The 21,052-nt window shown below is 35.5% G+C and overlaps 3 non-coding genes across 3 annotated transcripts; all 3 read right to left on the reverse strand.

The window, feature by feature from the left end:
• Positions 1-13,087: 13,087 nt before the first annotated feature.
• On the reverse strand, positions 13,088-13,169 carry Trnal-aag (transfer RNA leucine (anticodon AAG)). Its single transcript has one exon. It is a non-coding gene; the product is annotated as a tRNA-Leu (tRNA).
• A 2,950-nt stretch (positions 13,170-16,119) lies between these two features.
• Trnal-aag (transfer RNA leucine (anticodon AAG)) lies at positions 16,120-16,201 on the reverse strand. Its single transcript has one exon. It is a non-coding gene; the product is annotated as a tRNA-Leu (tRNA).
• Positions 16,202-17,883: 1,682 nt separating this feature from the next.
• Trnal-aag (transfer RNA leucine (anticodon AAG)) lies at positions 17,884-17,965 on the reverse strand. Its single transcript has one exon. It is a non-coding gene; the product is annotated as a tRNA-Leu (tRNA).
• Positions 17,966-21,052: the final 3,087 nt, after the last annotated feature.

Here is a 21,052-nt window from a genome sequence, read left to right on the forward strand (position 1 = left end):
CCGGTCTGTATATACATTCGTTTTTTTAGTTTTATTTTTCTCCTTTATTTTTTATTTTTTTCCTTTTTTATTTTTTTTTATTTTTTAGTTTTTTTAGTTTTTTTAGTTTTTTAGCTTTTTTAGTTTTTTTTTATTAGTTTTTAGTTTTTTTTCTTTTTATTTTTTTTTGTAGTTTTTACCTTTTTTTAGTTTTTTTAGTTTTTTTTACTTATGTCCTGGTCGTCATTTATACTCCCTGTGTCCCGGTCGTCATTTGTGTCCCGGTGCTTTGTTGATGGTGATTGTTAATCGAACATTCCTTGTGTCTCGGTCGCTTTCTCTTTGAGTGTCGTCATTTATATTCCCTACTAGCTGTTGGGGTGGCGCTTCGCGCCACCCCAACACCTAGTTGGTGGGGGCGCTTCGCGCCCCCCCCAAGCCCCCCCGCGCGCGTAAGTCGTTACGCGCCATTGTAGTTGTGTCCCTATGTCCCACCTGTGATATAGATATATATATATATATATATATATATATATATATATATATATTATATATATATATATATATATATATATATATATATATATGGTTTTAACTACGTAAAACTTGCGAATATACAACATTCTTTGCTGTCCCATTGTCTTTGCATATAAATAGATTGTCAGGTTTACCGACTCTTGAACATGCAACATATAATGGTCCATGGGAAAAACAATCTGTATTCAGATCTATACCTCATGATTCTAATGATTGCCCTTGAGCTTTGTTGATGGTGATTGCTAATCGACCATTCCCTGTCCCGGTGTCCCGGTCGTCATTTATATCCCCCTATTTCCCCCGGTGTCCCCGTTGTAGTTGTGTCCCTGTGTCCCGGTCGTCATTTATATTCCTGTGTCCCGGTCGTCATTTGTATCCCGGTGTCCCGGTCTGTATATACATTCGTTTTTTAGTTTTGTTTTTCTCCTTTATTTTTTTCCTTTTTAGTTTATTTAGATTTTTAGATTTTTTAGTTTTTTTATTAGTTTTTTGTTCTTTTTAGTTTTTTTGTAGTTTTTACCTTCTTTTAGTTTTGTTAATTTTTTTTTTTTACTTATGTAAACTTTTTTACTTATGTGTGTCGACTGACGTCATGCTTTCGACTGACGAAATTACAGACCGGGACATCGAGACACAAATGACGACCGGGACACCGCCACATCTATATATATAAAAATAAGTTGTCTGTGTGTGGATCTGTGGATCTGTGGATCAGGTGACGTCACCTGAAAAAACTGGATCAGGTGACGTCAAACTGAAAAAACTAAAAAAAGGCAAAAACTACAAAAAAACTAAAAACTAATAAAAAAATAAAAAAGCTAAAAAACTAAAAAAACTAAAAAAACTAAAAAAAGGCAAAACTACAAAAAAACTAAAAACTAATAAAAAAGCTAAAAAACTAAAAAACTAAAAAAAGGCAAAAACTACAAAAAAACTAAAAACTAATAAAAAAAATAAAAAAGCTAAAAACTAAAAAAAAACTAAAAAAAGGTAAAAAACTAAAAAAACTAAAAACTAAAAAAACTAAAAAAAAGGAAAAAACTGAAAAATAAGCTAAAATAAAGGTAAAAACCAATAAAAAACTAAAAAAAAACTGAAAAAACTAAAAAAAGGCAAAAACTACAAAAAAACTAAAAACTAATAAAAAAAGTAAAAAAGCTAAAAAACTAAAAAAACTAAAAAAAAGGAAAAAAACTGAAAAATAAGCTAAAATAAAGGTAAAAACCAATAAAAAACTAAAAAGAAAAAAAGGAAAAACTAAAAAAAATTTTCATCTAAAAAACTAAAAAAAACTAAAAAAGGTAAAAAACTAAACAACTAAAAAAGAAAAAAATAAATGACGACACTCAAAGAGAAAGCGACCAGGACAAAAGGAATGTTCGATTAGCAATCAACAAAGCACCGGGACACAGGGAGTATAAATGACGACCAGGACATAAGTAAAAAAAAAACTAACAAAACTAAAAAGAAGGTAAAAACTACAAAAAACTAAAAAGAAAAAAACTAAAAAAAGGCAAAAACTACAAAAAAAACTAAAAACTAACAAAAAAGCTAAAAAACTAAAAAAACTAAAAAAAGGCAAAAACTACAAAAAACTAAAAACTAATAAAAAAATAAAAAAGCTAAAAAACTAAAAAAACTAAAAAAACTAAAAAAAGTAAACAACTAAAAAAACTAAAAACTAAAAAAAAACTAAAAAAAAGGAAAAAACTGAAAAATAAGCTAAAATAAAGGTTAAAAACCAATAAAAAACTAAAAAAAACTGAAAAAACTAAAAAAAGGCAAAAACTACAAAAAAAAAAAACTAAAAACTAATAAAAAAAGTAAAAAAGCTAAAAAACTAAAAAAAAATAAAAAAACTAAAAAAAGGTAAAAACTAAAAAAAAATAAAAAATAAAAAAAACTAAAAAAAGGAAAAAACTGAAAAATAAGCTAAAATAAAGGTAAAACCATAAAAAACTAAAAAGAAAAAAAGGAAAAAACTAAAAAAAAATTTCATCTAAAAAACTAAAAAAACTAAAAAAGGTAAAAACTAAAAGAACTAAAAAATAAAAAAATAAATGACGACACTCAAAGTGAAAGCGACCAGGACAAAAGGAATGTTCGATTAGCAATCAACAAAGCACCGGACACAGGGAGTATAAATGACGACCAGGACATAAGTAAAAAAAAAAAACTAACAAAACTAAAAAGAAGGTAAAAACTACAAAAAAACTAAAAAGAAAAAAAAAACTAAAAACTAATAAAAAAACTAAAAAATCTAAAAATCTAAATAAACTAAAAAAGAAAAAAAAAAGGAAAAAAATAAAGGAGAAAAACAAAACTAAAAAACGAATGTATATACAGACCGGGACACCGGGATACAAATGACGACCGGGACACAGGGAATATAAATGACGACCGGGACACAGGGACACAACTACAACGGGGACACCGGGGGAAACAGGGGGATATAAATGACGACCGGGACAGGGAATGGTCGATTAGCAATCACCATCAACAAAGCTCAAGGGCAATCATTAGAATCATGAGGTATAGATCTGAATACAGATTGTTTTCCCATGGACCATTATATGTTGCATGTTCAAGAGTCGGTAAACCTGACAATCTATTTATATGCAGGGACACAGGGAATATAAATGACGACCGGGACACAGGGACACAACTACAACGGGGACACCGGGGGAAACAGGGGGATGTAAATGACGACCGGGACACTGGGACAGGGAATGGTCGATTAGCAATCACCATCAACAAAGCTCAAGGGCAATCATTAGAATCATGAGGTATAGATCTGAATACAGATTGTTTTCCCATGGACCATTATATGTTGCATGTTCAAGAGTCGGTAAACCTGACAAGTTGGGGTGGCGCGAAGCGCCACCCCAACAGCTAGTATATATATATATATATATATATATTTAACTACATAAAACTTGCGAATATACAACATTCTTTGCTGTCCCATTGTCTGTGCATATAAATAGATTGTCAGGTTTACCGACTCTTGAACACGCAACATATAATGGTCCATGGGAAAACAGTACGTATTCAGATCTATACCTGATGATTCTAATGATTGCCCTTGAGCTTTGTTGATGGTGATTGCTAATCGACCATTCCCTGTGTCGCCGTCGTCATTTATATATCCCCCTGTGCCCCCCGGCGTCCCCGTTGTAGTTGTGTCCCTGTGTCCCGGTCGTCATTTATATTCCCTTTGTCCCGGTCGTCATTTGTGTCCCGGTGTCCCAGTCTGTGATTTCTCTTTGAGTGTCCCGGGCGTCATTTATATTCCTTGTGTCCCGGTGTCCCGGTCGTCATTTGTGTCCCGGTCTGTATATACATTCGTTTTTGAATTGGTCTTTTTTTAGTTTTTAGTTTTTCACCTTTTTTTTAGTTCTTTTAGTTATACCTCATGATTCTAATGATTTCCCTTGAGCTTTGTTGATGATGATTGCTAATCGAACATTCCATGTGTCCCCGTCGTCATTTATATATCCCCCTGTGCCCCCCGGCGTCCCCGTTGTAGTTGTGTCCCTGTGTCCCGGTCGTCATTTATATTTCCTGTGTCCTGGTCGTCATTTGTATCCCGGTGTCCCGGTCTGTATATACATTCGTTTTTGAAATGGTAGTTTTTACCTTTTTTTTAGTTTTTTTAGTTTTTTTTTACTTATGTCCTGATCGTCATTTATACTCCCTGTGTCCCGGTCGTCATTTGTGTCCCGGTGCTTGGTTGATGGTGATTGCTAATCGAACATTCCTTGTGTCCCGGTCGCTTTCTCTTTGAGTGTCCCGGTCGTCATTTATATTCCCTATGTGCCGGTGTCCCGGTCGTCATTTGTGTCCCGATGTCCTGGTCTATAATTTCGTCAGTCGAAAACATGACGCCAGTCGACACACAAATATGACGTCACTCGACAGACACACACACACACAGACAACTTATTTATATATATATAGATAGATGTGCCGGTGCCCCGGTCGTCATTTGTGTCCCGATGTCCCAGTCTGTAATTTCGTCAGTCGAAAACATGACGTCAACCACACAAACATGACTTCACTCGACAGACACACACCTACACGCACATAAAGACAACTTATTTTTATATATATACTAGCTGTTGGGGTGGCGCTTCGCGCCACCCAAAAACCTAGTTGTTGGGGCGCTTCGCGCCCCCCAAGCCCCCCCGCGCGCGTAAGTCGTTACGCGCCATTGTAGTTGTGTCCCTGTTTCCCACCTGTGAATATAGATAGATTTATATATGTGTTTCAAACTACGTAAAACTTGCGTCTATACAAAGCCTTATGTACTAATAATGACGTCATATGCAAACGCTCTTTTTACAAACAAACAAACATGCATACACTCAACTCGTTTTTATATAGATAGATAGATAGATAGATACAATACAAATTAACTGCGTAAAACTTGCGAATATACAACATTCTTCGCTGTCCAATTGTCGCTGCATATAAATAGATTGTCAGGTTTACCGACCCTCGAACATGCAACGTACAATTGTCCATGGGAAAAACAATCAGTATTAAGATCTATACCACATTTTTCTAATGATTGACCTTGAGCTTTGTTAATGGTGATTGCAAATGCTAATCGAATTGGGAATTGCAATCTTTTAAATTGAAAAGGCAGATCCGTTGGAATCATGGGAATGCGAGGAATAAGAACAGCCCCACCCTCAAAAGGCCCTGTCAAGATTGTGGCCTCTATTAGGTTTTCCATTGTTTTTTTTACGGCAAGTCGCGTGCCATTGCAAAGCTTTGGTGGGTTGATATTTCTTAAAAGTATTATTGGTACGCCTATTTTTAGTTGTAGCACGTGTGGTGGAAACCCTGAAAGATCCACGGAATTTAAAAATTCAGATGGATAATTAACCGCTTCATTTGGTTCCAAAACTCTGTCGACTGACTTGTAAAAGACTGCCTGGTCTCGAATCTTGGTCAAAACAATATTGTTGATTTCGTGGACGTCTATATTTTTGGGTGCAAGAATCGCTCTTTCACTTAGCCACTTATTATTTTTATAATTGTTTAGAATATTCGGAAATACTTTTTCAATCAATTCATTTTTGGACGTCACTAAATTACAGAAATCAGCAGGTAGTTGCATACGTCCTGAAATTGAGTCTACTGGGAGCTTTCCGTTTCCAATTGCCAGCAATTGATCTGAAAATGTTTGACCAGAGTCATCGTTTTGCAATCGGACACGCATATTTGTAGTTAATTTTAATGTTTTTACGTGTGTCCATAAATTAGAATTTTTCAGGCAAGCATTCATTTCGTCTGCAGGAGTTGATCTAGGTATTATAGGTAATGTTTGCCTGAAATCTCCCGCAAGCAATATTAATGTGCTGCCAAAAGGTTTCGACTTCCCTCGCAAATCTTTCAAGCATTGATCCAGAGCCTCGAGCGATTTTTTGTGTGCCATTGTGCACTCATCCCAAATAATAAGTTTTCATTGCTGCAACACTTTACCCATCCCAGATGATTTGGAAATATTGCACGTGGGAGTTTCTGTAGAATGCAAATTCAGAGGCAATTTCAAAGCGGAATGAGCAGTTCTTCCACCAGGCAGCAATGTTGCGGCTATTCCGGACGACGCAATTGTCAACGCTATATCATTTTTTGATCGAATTGATGCCAGAATCAGTTTTATCACAAACGTTTTACCAGTACCTCCTGGCGCATCCAAAAAGAAAATTTCTCCAACGTTGTTATCGACACAATGCATTATCGTATCATTAATGTCTTTTTTTTCCGACGTTAACTTGGAAATGTAATTTTGTACATACGACAATAGATCACTCGTACTGTAACTTTGTTCACGATCCAATTCTACACATGTCGAAACAGCAGCGATACGGTTAGGTGAAGGCATTCCCAAATCCTGAAGAGGTTTGTTTGCCATACGTACGCACAAATCTTCTATAATAATTAAAGTGTAGTCATAAATTTCTGATGTAAAATCAAAAGTCATGTCTGACGTCTCTAACTGTTTTCGATGGAGTATATCTTCTTACATTTTTGGCTTCTATTCTTCCCATAACTCTGTAGGAGCTGATGGAGAGCAAGTTGTTAAAATGATGCCAAACAATGCACGAATTTGACTTGGAGTTGACGTTTCGCACGCATCATTGATGCAGTTATCCCAGTGTTGGTCTTTCTCCAATAAATTCAGAGCTTGGCATGCACTACGGCAAGTGTCATGTATAGTACCGTTTACAGTTCTCAAATACTCAAAGGATGTCGGACCGGGTACATTCACCAAAAGCAGGCGTAGAAAGAAGCATTCATGTTGATTGGGGTGAACGGTGTAGATTCTTCCTATCGTGGTATCTTTGAAGATGGTAGGTTGGCCGTCGACTGACTTACCCTGTTTTCGACGTTCAAATACTTTATTTTTAGTATTCCACATGTAATACGAAGGCACTTCAGTATACAGCAGTTTTTTTGCAAAAGAATCAATTTTGCAAAGCGACAAGAAACCGGTTAACTTTGTATCCGGTGGATTCAGGGCACTTTTTTTGCACGTTGGTTTTCGAGAAATAAACACGTTGACCATTCTGTAAATGTACCGCTAAGTGAACAACAGCTGGACTACGTTCATGTATCGGAAATGAAAGAATTCGCCAAACAGCTTCATTACTGCTTATGTATCTTCCAGCCTGATATTGTACGATTTCGTCGATATCTTTGATTTCGGGCTGCAAGCCAAAAACTGCCATGTCACTGCCTTTGTTGACGTATTTACATATGTATTTGATTGCCTTTACGGAGTTACAGTATTCAACGTTTATGTGTGCATTAAATGTTTTTGATAATAATGGGGAATATGGAACAACCCACTGGTTATCTACTTCGATGGTGGTACCGTTACGCTTCTTTATTATTGCTGTTTTACCGCCATCTTCAGTAGATCTTCTATATTGTGGGTAACCATCATTACCAGTAATTGTGTTGGATACTAAAAGTCGAGGATATTGCTTTGTGCACCTTCCTTTGGCCATGCATGGTGAATTTTCGTTCAGTGCACCGCAAGGTCCATGTATCATATTTTTTACAATAATATCATGTAACCCCTTATCGACATTTTCATCAGGTATTTCAGCGGAAATCACATCATCAATTTCGTTCGAAGTAATTTTTTTATGTAGCCAGATTAGTATATGTGCGTGTGGCAAACTTTGTTTTTGCCATTCCACTGAGTACATCCAGCATCGCACTGACCCAAACACTTCAAGTTTTACTATGTAGTTTATCAGTGATTTTAACTTTTGCCGGAAGACACGGGCCGTAATGTTATGTCTATGAACCGCCGATTGTCCTTGAAGTAAAATCTGCCTTCTTTTTTCACTTTCTCTTTTAGCAGCAAGTCTGGTTTCATGTTGCTCTTGTAGTTCCTCGGCACGCCTTCTTTTTTCACTTTCTCTTTTAGCAGCAAGTCTGGTTTCGCGTTACCCTGGTAGTTCCTCGGCACGCTTTCTGTTCTTTCTTTCTCTGTCAGCTTCAAGCCTGTTTCCTTGCTGTTCTTCTGATTCCTCGGAACGCTTTCTTTTCTTACTTTATCTATCAGCCTCAAGCCTGTTTCCTTGCTGTTCTTTTGATTCCTCGGCACGCTTTCTTTTCTTACTTTCTCTATCAGCAGCAAGTTTTTTGGCATAGACTCTTTGAGCATCTTCCTCGGCTGTTGCCATTGTAAGTTCATCAGTCATTTTACAATTAAACATTAATAGATTTCTACGTGAACGCATGTCTTAAATATCTTTAATGACGTCACCTTCATAACACAAATGACGACAACTAACTTCATGACGTCAGTCAACACTCAAACATGACCTCACCCGACAGACAGACCCACACACACACAGAAAACTTATTTTTATATATCTATATATATAAAAATAAGTTGTCTGTGTGTGGATCTGTGGATGGATCAGGTGACGTCACCTGAAAAAACTGGATCAGGTGACAAAACTGAAAACTTAAAAAACTAAAAAAAGGCAAAAACTACAAAAAAAAACTAAAAACTAATAAAAAAAATAAAAAAGCTAAAAAACTAAAAAAACTAAAAAAAGGCAAAAACTACAAAAAAAACTAAAAACTAATAAAAAAGCTAAAAAACCAAAAAAACTAAAAAAAGGCAAAAACTACAAAAAAAACTAAAAACTAATAAAAAAAATAAAAAAGCTAAAAAACTAAAAAAACTAAAAATACTAAAAAAAGGTAAAAAACTAAAAAACTAAAAACTAAAAAAAACTAAAAAAAAGGAAAAAACTGAAAAATAAGCTAAAATAAAGGTAAAAACCACTAAAAAACTAAAAAAAAAACTGAAAAAACTAAAAAACGGCAAAAACTACAAAAAAAACTAAAAACTAATAAAAAAAAGTAAAAAAGCTAAAAAACTAAAAAAACTAAAAAAACTAAAAAAAGGTAAAAAACTAAAAAAAAATAAAAAATAAAAAAAACTAAAAAAAAGGAAAAAACTGAAAAATAAGCTAAAATAAAGGTAAAAACCAATAAAAAACTAAAAAGAAAAAAGGAAAAAACTAAAAAAAAATTTCATCTAAAAAACTAAAAAAAACTAAAAAAGGTAAAAACTAAAAGAACTAAAAAATAAAAAAATAAATGACGACACTCAAAGAGAAAGCGACCAGGACAAAAGGAATGTTCGATTAGCAATCAACAAAGCACCGGGACACAGGGAGTATAAATGATGACCAGGACATAAGTAAAAAAAAAAACTAACAAAACTAAAAAGAAGGTAAAAATTACAAAAAAACTAAAAAGAAAAAAACTAAAAAAAGGCAAAAACTACAAAAAAAACTAAAAACTAATAAAAAAGCTAAAAAACTAAAAAAAGGCAAAAACTACAAAAAAAACTAAAAACTAATAAAAAAATAAAAAAGCTAAAAAACTAAAAAAACTAAAAAAACTAAAAAAAGGTAAAAAACTAAAAAAACTAAAAACTAAAGAAAACTAAAAAAAGGAAAAAACTGAAAAATAAGCTAAAATAAAGGTAAAAACCAATAAAAAACTAAAAAAAAACTGAAAAAACTAAAAAAAGGCAAAAACTACAAAAAAAAACTAAAAATTAATAAAAAAATTAAAAAAGCTAAAAAACTAAAAAAACTAAAAAAACTAAAAAAAAGGTAAAAAACTAAAAAAAATAAAAAAAAATAAAAAAAAGGAAAAAACTGAAAAATAAGCTAAAATAAAGGTAAAAACCAATAAAAAACTAAAAAGGAAAAAACTAAAAAAAATTTTCATCTAAAAAACTAAAAAAAACTAAAAAAGGTAAAAACTAAAAGAACTAAAAAAGAAAAAAATAAATGACGACACTCAAAGAGAAAGCGACCAGGACAAAAGGAATGTTCGATTAGCAATCAACAAAGCACCGGGACACATGGAGTATAAATGACGACCAGGACATAAGTAAAAAAAAAAACTAACAAAACTAAAAAGAAGGTAAAAACTACAAAAAAAACTAAAAAGAAAAAAAAAACTAAAAACTAATAAAAAAACTAAAAAATCTAAAAATCTAAATAAACTAAAAAAGAAAAAAAAAGGAAAAAAATAAAGGAGAAAAACAAAACTAAAAAACGAATGTATATACAGACCGGGACACCGGGATACAAATGACGACCGGGACACAGGGAATATAAATGACGACCGGGACACAACTACAACGGGGACACCGGGGGAAACAGGGGGATATAAATGACGACCGGGACACCGGGACAGGGAATGGTCGATTAGCAATCACCATCAACAAAGCTCAAGGGCAATCATTAGAATCATGAGGTATAGATCTGAATACAGATTGTTTTCCCATGGACCATTATATTTTGCATGTTCAAGAGTCGGTAAACCTGACAATCTATTTATATGCAAAGACAATGGGACAGCAAAGAATGTTGTATATTCGCAAGTTTTACGTAGTTAAAACCATATATATATATCTATATATATAAAAATAAGTTGTCTGTGGATGGATGGATGGATGTGTCAGGTGACGTCACCTGAAAAAACTGGATCAGGTGACGTCAAAACTGAAAAAACTAAAAAAAGGCAAAAACTACAAAAAAAACTAAAAACTAATAAAAAAAATAAAAAAGCTAAAAAACTAAAAAAACTATAAAGGTAAAAACCAATAAAAAACTAAAAAAAAACTGAAAAAACTAAAAAAAGGCAAAAACTACAAAAAAAAACTAAAAACTAATAAAAAAAGTAAAAAAGCTAAAAAACTAAAAAAACTAAAAAAACTAAAAAAAGGTAAAAAACTAAAAAAAATAAAAAATAAAAAAAAATAAAAAAAGGAAAAAACTGAAAAATAAGCTAAAATAAAGGTAAAAACCAATAAAAAACTAAAAAGAAAAAAAGGAAAAAACTAATAAATGACGACACTCAAAGAGAAAGCGACCAGGACAAAAGGAATGTTCGATTAGCAATCAACAAAGCACCGGGACACAGGGAGTATAAATGACGACCAGGACATAAGTAAAAAAAAAAAACTATCTATATATATAAAAATAAGTTGTCTGTGGATCTGTGGATCGTGGATCAGGTGACGTCACCTGAAAAAACTGTATCAGGTGACGTCAAAACTGAAAAAACTAAAAAAAGGCAAAAACTACAAAAAAAACTAAAAACTAATAAAAAAAATAAAAAAGCTAAAAAACTAAAAAAACTAAAAAAAGGCAAAAACTACAAAAAAAACTAAAAACTAATAAAAAAGCTAAAAAACTAAAAAAACTAAAAAAAAGGCAAAAACTACAAAAAAACTAAAAACTAATAAAAAAAATAAAAAAGCTAAAAAACTAAAAAAACTAAAAAAACTAAAAAAAGGTAAAAAACTAAAAAAACTAAAAACTAAAAAAAAAACTAAAAAAGGTAAAAACTAAAAGAACTAAAAAAGAAAAAAATAAATGACGACACTCAAAGAGAAAGCGACCAGGACAAAAGGAATGTTCGATTAGCAATCAACAAAGCACCGGGACACAGGGAGTATAAATGACGACCAGGACACAAGTAAAAAAAAAATTAACAAAACTAAAAAGAAGGTAAAAACTACAAAAAAACTAAAAAGAAAAAAAAACTAAAAACTAATAAAAAAACTAAAATAAAAAAAAAAATTAACAAAACTAAAAAGAAGGTAAAAACTACAAAAAAACTAAAAAGAAAAAAAAACTAAAAACTAATAAAAAAACTAAAAAATCTAAAAATCTAAATAAACTAAAAAAGAAAAAAAAAAGGAAAAAAATAAAGGAGAAAAACAAAACTAAAAAACGAATGTATATACAGACCGGTACACCGGGATACAAATGACGACCGGGACACAGGGAATATAAATAACGACCGGGACACAGGGACACAACTACAACGGGGACACCGGGGGAAACAGGGGGATATAAATGACGACCGGGACAAAAAAACTAAAAAGAAATAAAAACTAAAAACTAATAAAAAAAACTAAAAAATCTAAAAATCTAAATAAGCTAAAAAAGAAAAAAAAAGGAAAAAAATAAAGGAGAAAAACAAAACTAAAAAACGAATGTATACACAGACCGGGACACCGGGATACAAATGATGACCGGGACCCGGGACACAGGGAATATAAATGACGACCGGGACACAGGGACACAACTACAACGGGGACACCGGGGGAAACAGGGGGATGTAAATGACGACCGGGACACCGGGACAGGGAATGGTCGATTAGCAATCACCATCAACAAAGCTCAAGGGCAATCATTAGAATCATGAGGTATAGATCTGAATACAGATTGTTTTCCCATGGACCATTATATGTTGCATGTTCAAGAGTCGGTAAACCTGACAATCTATTTATATGCAAAGACAATGGGACAGCAAAGAATGTTGTATATTCGCAAGTTTTACGTAGTTAAAACCATATATATATATATATATCTATATTCACAGGTGGGACATAGGGACACAACTACAATGGCGCGTAACTATTATGGCGCGTAACGACTTACGCGCGCGGGGGGGCTTGGGGGGGCGCGAAGCGCCCCCACCAACTAGGTGTTGGGGTGGCGCGAAGCGCCACCCCAACAGCTAGTATATATATATATATATATATATATATATATATATATATATATATATATATCTATATTCACAGGTGGGACATAGGGACACAACTACAATGGCGCGTAACTATTATGGCGCGTAACGACTTACGCGCGCGGGGGGGCTTGGGGGGGCGCGAAGCGCCCCCACCAACTAGGTGTTGGGGTGGCGCGAAGCGCCACCCCAACAGCTAGTATAGATATATATATATATATATATATAGATAGATGTGCCGGTTTCCCGGTCGTCATTTGTGTCCCGATGTCCCGGTCTGTAATTTCGTCAGTCGAGAACATGACATCAGTCGAAAACATGACGTCACTCGACAGACACACAGACAACTTATTTTTATATATATAGATAGATAGATAGATTAACTAAAGTCTTTAATTAAATATCAGGAGAAGAAAAGAATACCTACTTAAATAACAATAAGATACTATTTTGTGCATAAAAAAAATGGCAGTGGAAGGATTCGAACCTTCGCCTCATCTGAGATTAGTTTCTTAAACCAACGCCTTAGACCACTCGGCCACACTGCCTTATAACATTATTTGAAATATATGTTATATGATTAAATCATATTAAGTTCACTTATTCGATACGAGCGATTAAGGTCAATCTCCTAGGTTGAAAGCAAATTCTATTTCCAATAGCATTGAAATACGTCACGAGATTTCCTTCTTTCTCATTGGCTTAATTGCTCTCTTGATGGGTGGACGGAATTTAAAATTAGAATAAAGCGCAAGACCCTTCTAAACATCAAATTTCATTAAGATCTGGTCACCCTTTCGTAAGTTACAAATACCTCAATTTTCAAAATTATCCCCCCCCCCAAATCCACCAAAGAGAGCAAATCTAAGAAAAAGGCCTCGGAGCTCTTATTTCAAATCCCGACCAGATCTTTTGACATTGGTGGGAGTTGGAGGGGAAATCTTGGAAAACACTTGGAGTGGAGGAATCGGGATGAAGCTTGGTGGATAAAATAAGCAAATGACCTTGATACGTGATTGACGGAACCGTACTGGATTCGCTGTTGGCCAACGCACATGTTGGCCAGGAGGCGTTTTGTCAGCGGAAATAACAATTTTATGCGTATCAGTAGGCATCAAATCGATGGCTGTTTTGAACAGACGCGCTAAATTATTATTTTCGTGGAAAATAATCCAGCATCCCACTGACCCAAACACTTCAAGTTTTACTATGTAGTTTATCAGTGATTTTAACTTTTGCCGGAAGACACGGGCCGTAATGTTATGTCTATGAACCGCCGATTGTCCTTGAAGTAAAAGCTGCTGTATCTCGTCCCAAGATTGATTACATGTAAATGTAATAAATAAATCTGGACGACCATAGAGACGAACATACGCAATAGCATCTTGAGCATATTCATGCACATGACGGGGACTGCCAGCATATGACGAAGGTAAAATTGTTAATCTTCCAACGTTTGTGGTATTACCGTCATTTATAACTGCATCTCGCAAATGAATGTATTGTTCAGAGCGGAGCTTGGTCTGATTCAGGCGGATATATAGCAAACGTTCTGATTCAATTTTAGCATACATATCAACGACGAATTGGTGAAACAATTGACGGCATTTTAAAATATAATTTTCTTCATTCTGCCGAATCATTAGTCTATAGGAATAATAATGCATTGCACTGCATTTCTTATTCATTTCTTTGTTAGTGGCTGGATTCCTCAATTTAATATTAAAGTGATAGCCGTCGGCTCCATCCCAAACAATGATAGGATATTGTAGGGCATCGTAGCATCGATGAGTTTCAGCAATTCTTAACAACTGAGCGTTTCGCTTATGAAGAATAATATCTCGAGGTAAAAACTGATCACCGACCATAACGATTGCCACTTCGTCGATAGTTGGAGCATTGTATCTACGCACATGTTGGCCAGGAGGCGTTTTGTCAGCGAAAATAACAATTTTATGCGTATCAGTAGGCATCAAATCGATGGCTGTTTTGAACAGACGCACTAAATTATTATTTTCGTGGAAAAGATGTTGCAATTGGGAAACGATTGTCCTTTCAACGTTGGGAGAAATTTCGCAACGTGCAATCAATTCAGAATTTCTATCACTGATGAAGTGCAATTGTAAAAATTTATGATTCTCGATTGAGAATGGTAGAAGGGACCCTGCTCTATGATAAATTTGCCCTTTTACTTTGAAAGTAGACATAAATTGATCTGGATTTTCGATTTGGGCTCCAAACGACGTCATTTGGAAACATGAGTTATATTTTCTGATTTGTGACAAAAAACGCTTAGATTCAGACGTAGTTCCAGTAAGGAAAGTCTTCAATGGCTCTGGTGGTGCAGCCAATAGAGGAAGTTGAACTTTTCCTGAGGCGCAACACATTCCCATTGTTTCACCATTGAATTTCAAGGCCTTGCAATAGGGACAAATTTTAGACATAGTCCCGATTTGAACACATCTACTCAAGCTATAATAATCGACTGGGCTGTACCTGAATGCCTGGCGATAACTTTCAGGTTGCTCTGATTCCTCGGCACGCTTTCTTTTCTTACTTTCTCTATCAGCAGCAAGCCTGATTTCTTGCTGTTCTTGTGATTCTTCGGCACGCCTTCTTTATTCACTTTCTCTTTTAGCAGCAAGTCTGGTTTCATGTTGCTCTGGTAGTTCCTCGGCATGCCTTCTTTTTTCACTTTCTCTTTTGGCTCAAGTCTGGTTTCATGTTGCTCTTGTAGTTCCTCGGCACGCCTTCTTTTTTCACTTTCTCTTTTAGCAGCAAGTCTGGTTTCGCGTCGCTCTGGTAGTTCCTCGGCACGCTTTCTGTTCTTTCTTTCTCTATCAGCTTCAAGCCTGTTTCCTTGCTGTTCTTCTGATTCCTCGGCACGCTTTCTTTTCTTACTTTCTCTATCAGCCTCAAGCCTGTTTCCTTGCTGTTCTTTTGATTCCTCGGCACGCTTTCTTTTCTTACTTTCTCTATCAGCAGCAAGTTTTTTGGCATAGACTCTTTGAGCATCTTCCTCGGCTGTTGCCATTGTAAGTTCATCAGTCATTTTACAATTAAACATTAATAGATTTCTACGTGAACGCATGTCTTAAATATCTTTAATGACGTCACCTTCATAACACAAATGACGACAACTAACTTCATGACGTCAGTCAACACTCAAACATGACCTCACCCGACAGACAGACCCACACACACACAGAAAACTTATTTATATATATATAGATATATATATATATATATAGATAGATGTGCCGGTGTCCCGGTCGTCATTTGTGTCCCGATGTCCCGGTCTGTAATTTCGTCAGTCGAGAACATGACGTCAGTCGAAAACATGACGTCACTCGACAGACACACAAACACACAGACAACTTATTTTTATATATATAGATAGATAGATAGATTAACTAAAGTCTTTAATTAAATATCAGGAGAAGAAAAGAATACCTACTTAAATAACAATAAGATACTATTTTGTGCATAAAAAAAAAATGGCAGTGGAAGGATTCGAACCTTCGCCTCATCTGAGATTAGTTTCTTAAACCAACGCCTTAGACCACTCGGCCACACTGCCTTATAACATTATTTGAAATATATGTTATATGATTAAATCATAATAAGTTCACTTATTCGATACGAGCGATTAAGGTCAATCTCCTAGGTTGAAAGCAAATTCTATTTCCAATAGCATTGAAATACGTCACGAGATTTCCTTCTTTCTCATTGGCTTAATTGCTCTCTTGATGGGTGGACGGAATTTAAAATTAGAATAAAGCGCAAGACCCTTCTAAACATCAAATTTCATTAAGATCTGGTCACCCTTTCGTAAGTTACAAATACCTCAATTTTCAAAATTACCCCCCCCCCCAAATCCACCAAAGAGAGCAAATCTAAGAAAAAGGCCTCGGAGCTCTTATTTCAAATCCCGACCAGATCTTTTGACATTGGTGGGAGTTGGAGGGGAAATCTTGGAAAACACTTGGAGTGGAGGAATCGGGATGAAGCTTGGTGGATAAAATAAGCAAATGACCTTGATACGTGATTGACGGAACCGTACTGGATTCGCTGTTGGCCAACGCACATGTTGGCCAGGAGGCGTTTTGTCAGCGGAAATAACAATTATATGCGTATCAGTAGGCATCAAATCGATGGCTGTTTTGAACAGACGCGCTAAATCATTATTTTCGTGGAAAATAATCCAGCATCCCACTGACCCAAACACTTCAAGTTTTACTATGTAGTTTATCAGTGATTTTAACTTTTGCCGGAAGACACGGGCCGTAATGTTATGTCTATGAACCGCCGATTGTCCTTGAAGTAAAAGCTGCTGTATCTCGTCCCAAGATTGATTACATGTAAATGTAATAAATAAATCTGGACGACCATAGAGACGAACATACGCAATAGCATCTTGAGCATATTCATGCATATGACGGGGACTGCCAGCATATGACGAAGGTAAAATTGTTAATCTTCCAACGTTTGTGGTATTACCGTCATTTATAACTGCATCTCGCAAATGAATGTATTGTTCAGAGCGGAGCTTGGTCTGATTCAGGCGGATATATAGCAAACGTTCTGATTCAATTTTAGCATACATATCAACGACGAATTGGTGAAACAATTGACGGCATTTTAAAATATAATTTTCTTCATCCTGCCGAATCATTAGTCTATAGGAATAATAATGCATTGCACTGCATTTCTTATTCATTTCTTTGTTAGTGGCTGGTTTCCTCAATTTAATATTAAAGTGATAGCCGTCGATTCCTACGTGAACGCATGTCTTAAATATCTTTAATGACGTCACCTTCATAACAAAAATGACGACAACTAACTTCATGACGTCAGTCAACACACAAACATGACGTCACCCGACAGACAGACCCGCACACACACAGAAAACTTATTTTTATATATATAGATATATATATATATATGTATATATATATATATATATATATATATATATATATATATATATATATATATATATATATATATATATATAGATAGATGTGCCGGTGTCCCGGTCGTCATTTGTGTCCCGATGTCCCGGTCTGTAATTTCGTCAGTCGAGAACATGACGTCAGTCGAAAACATGACGTCACTCGACAGACACACAAACACACAGACAACTTATTTTTATATATATAGATAGATAGATAGATTAACTAAAGTCTTTAATTAAATATCAGGAGAAGAAAAGAATACCTACTTAAATAACAATAAGATACTATTTTGTGCATAAAAAAATGGTAGTGGAAGGATTCGAACCTTCGCCTCATCAGAGACTAGTTTCTTAAACCAGCGCCTTAGACCACTCGGCCACACTACCTTCAAACATTATTTGAAATATATGTTATATGATTAAATCATATTAAGTTCACTTATTCGATACGAGCGATTAAGGTCAATCTCCTAGGTTGAAAGCAAATTCTATTTCCAATTGCATTGAAATACGTCACGAGATTTCCTTCTTTCTCATTGGCTTAATTGCTCTCTTGATGGGTGGACGGAATTTAAAATTAGAATAAAGCGCAAGACCCTTCTAAACATCAAATTTCATTAAGATCTGGTCACCCTTTCGTAAGTTACAAATACCTCAATTTTCACCGTACTGGATTCGCTCTCTTTGGGGAAGTTGGGGGGAGGGGTTCAGTGATTTGGCGAGTTTGGTGCTTCTGGACGTGCTGGGACGATGAAAATTGGTAGGCGTGTCAGGGAGCTGCACAAATTGACTTGATAAAGTCGTTTCCCCAGATTTGACCATCTGGGGGGCTAAAGGGAGAGGAAAAATTAGAAAAAATTAGGTATTTATAACATACGAGTGGGTGATCGGATCTTAATGAATTTTGATATTTAGAAGGACCTAGTGACACAGAGCTCTTATTTTGAGTACTGACCGGCATTAAGCCTCTTATTTTCCTTTTAAATCAATCTATTGATTCATAGAATTTTGCTAGAGCTCATACCATATGATCTTTAGGCTCTTCTTGCCTCGTTACAAGTGCCATATGAGCTCTTAGCTCTTGTTTTTCTGCCCATTGTGAAAATTCAAATGCTAAACTGTTTTCTTACTTGTAACCAACCAAATTCCAATGGTCAGCTGTTACCAATTAGACATGTGAAAAATTTAAAAAAATCTGTTCCGGTTATGTCAACCATGTATCTAGGACTTGTGCTTATTTTTCCTACTAAGTTTCATCCCGATCCCTCCACTCTAAGTGTCCTCCAAGATTTTAGATTTCCCCCTCCCAACTCCCCCTAATGTCACCAGATCCGATCGGGATTTAAAATTACAGCCCTGAGACACGATAGGTATTTTAACTTACGAAGGAGTGATCAGATCTTATGAAATTTGAAGTTTGGAAGGATATTGTGTCTCAGAGCTCTCATTTTAAATCCTGACCAGATCAGGTGACATTGGGGGGGGGGGGGTTGGAGAGGGGAACCTAAATCTTGGAAAACGCTTAGAGTGGAGGGATCGGGATGAAACTTGGTGGGAAAAATAACAGAAGTCCTAGATACGTTATTGACATAACTGGAACAGATCTGCCCTGTTTGGGGGAGTGGGGGTGGAAGGTTAATTCTGAAAAATTAGAAAAACTGAGGTATTTTTAACTTACGAAGGAGTGATCGGATCTTAATGAAATTTGAAGTTTGGAAGGATATCGTGTCTCAGAGCTCTTAATGTTAAATTCTGACTGGATCCGGTGACATTGGGGGAACTTAAAATCTTGGAAAAAAATCTGGGAAGAAACGCTTAGAGTGGAGGGATCGGGATGAAACTTGGTTGGAAAAATAAACGCAAGTCCTAGATACGTGATTGGCATAACCAGAACGGATCTGCTCTCTTTGGGTGAGTTGGGGGGGGGAGGGTTAATACTGAAAAACTAGAAAAATGAGGTATTTTTAACTCACGAAGGAGTGATCGGATCTTAGTGAAATTTGATGGTTTGGAAGGATATCATGTCTCAGAGCTCTTATTTTAAATCCCGACCGGATCCGGTGAAGGGGAAGTTGGGGGGGGGGCGGAACCTAAAATCTTGGAGAATGCTTAGAGTGGAGGGATCGTGATGAAACTTGGTGGGAAAAATAAGCATAAGTCCTAGATACGGGATTGACATAGCCGGAACAGATCTCCTCTCTATGGGGGAGTTTGGGGAAGGGTTAATTCTAAAAAAAAAAATAGAAAAAAGAGGTATTTTTAACTTACGAAAGAGTGATCGTATCTTAATGAAATTTCATATTTCGAAGGACCTCGAAACTCAGATCTCTTATTTTAAAACCTGACTGGATCCAGTCTCATTAGGGGGCAGGGGACCGGAAATATTGAAAACGGTTAAAGTGGAGAGATCAGGATGAAACTTGTGGAGAGAATAAGCACAAGTCCAAGACAGGTGACTGACATAACCGGACGGGATCTGTTCTCTTTGGTGGAGTTGGGGGGGGGGGGGGTGATTCGGAAAAATTAGAAAAAATGGGTATTTGTAACTTACGAACTGGTGATCAGATCTTAATGGAATTTGATATATAGAAGGATCTTGTGCTTTAGAACTCTCTATTTAAATCTCGACCAGATCCGGTGACATTAAAGGGAGTTGGAGGGGGAAACCGGAATTCTTCGAAAACGTGAAAATCGAGGTATCTCACGAATGGGTGATCGGATCTTAATGAAACTTGATGTATAGAAGAATCGGAAATTGATGTAGAATCGGAATGATGTATAGAAGAAAAACTGGAAATCTTGGAAAACGCTTATAAACGTCGTAGATACGTGATTGACGTAACCAGACTGGATCCGCTCTCTTTGGGGGAGTTAGGTGGTGTGGTTTAGTGCTTTGGCAAGTTTGGTGCTTCTGGGCGTGCTAGGACGATGAAATTTGGTAGGCGTGTCAGGGAGCTGTACAAATTGACTTGATAAAGTCGTTTTCCTCGATTCGAACATCTGGGGACTGAAGGGAGAAGAAAAATTAGAAAAATTGAGGTATTTTTAACTTACGAGTGGGTGATAGGATCTTAATGAATTTTGATATTTAGAAGGAACCAGTGACTCAGAGCTCTTATTTTAAATCCAGATCCATTTACATAGATCCAGAGCCTCGAGCGATTTTTTGTGTGCCATTGTGCACTCGTCCCAAATAATAAGTTTGCATTGCTGCAATACTTTACCCATCCCGGATGATTTGGTTTCGATCGAATTGATTCCAGAATCAGTTTTATCACAAACGTTTTACCAGTACCTCCTGACGCATCCAAAAAAGAAAATTTCTCCGACGTTGTTATCGACACAATGCATTATCGTATCATAAATGTCTTTTTGTTCTGACGTTAACATGGAAATGTTATTTTGTACATACGACAATAGATCACTCGTACTGTAACTTTGTTCACGATCCAATTCTACACATGTCGAAACAGC

Source organism: Artemia franciscana, unplaced genomic scaffold (genome assembly GCF_032884065.1).
Source record: "Artemia franciscana unplaced genomic scaffold, ASM3288406v1 Scaffold_5323, whole genome shotgun sequence".
Taxonomy (NCBI): domain Eukaryota; kingdom Metazoa; phylum Arthropoda; class Branchiopoda; order Anostraca; family Artemiidae; genus Artemia; species Artemia franciscana.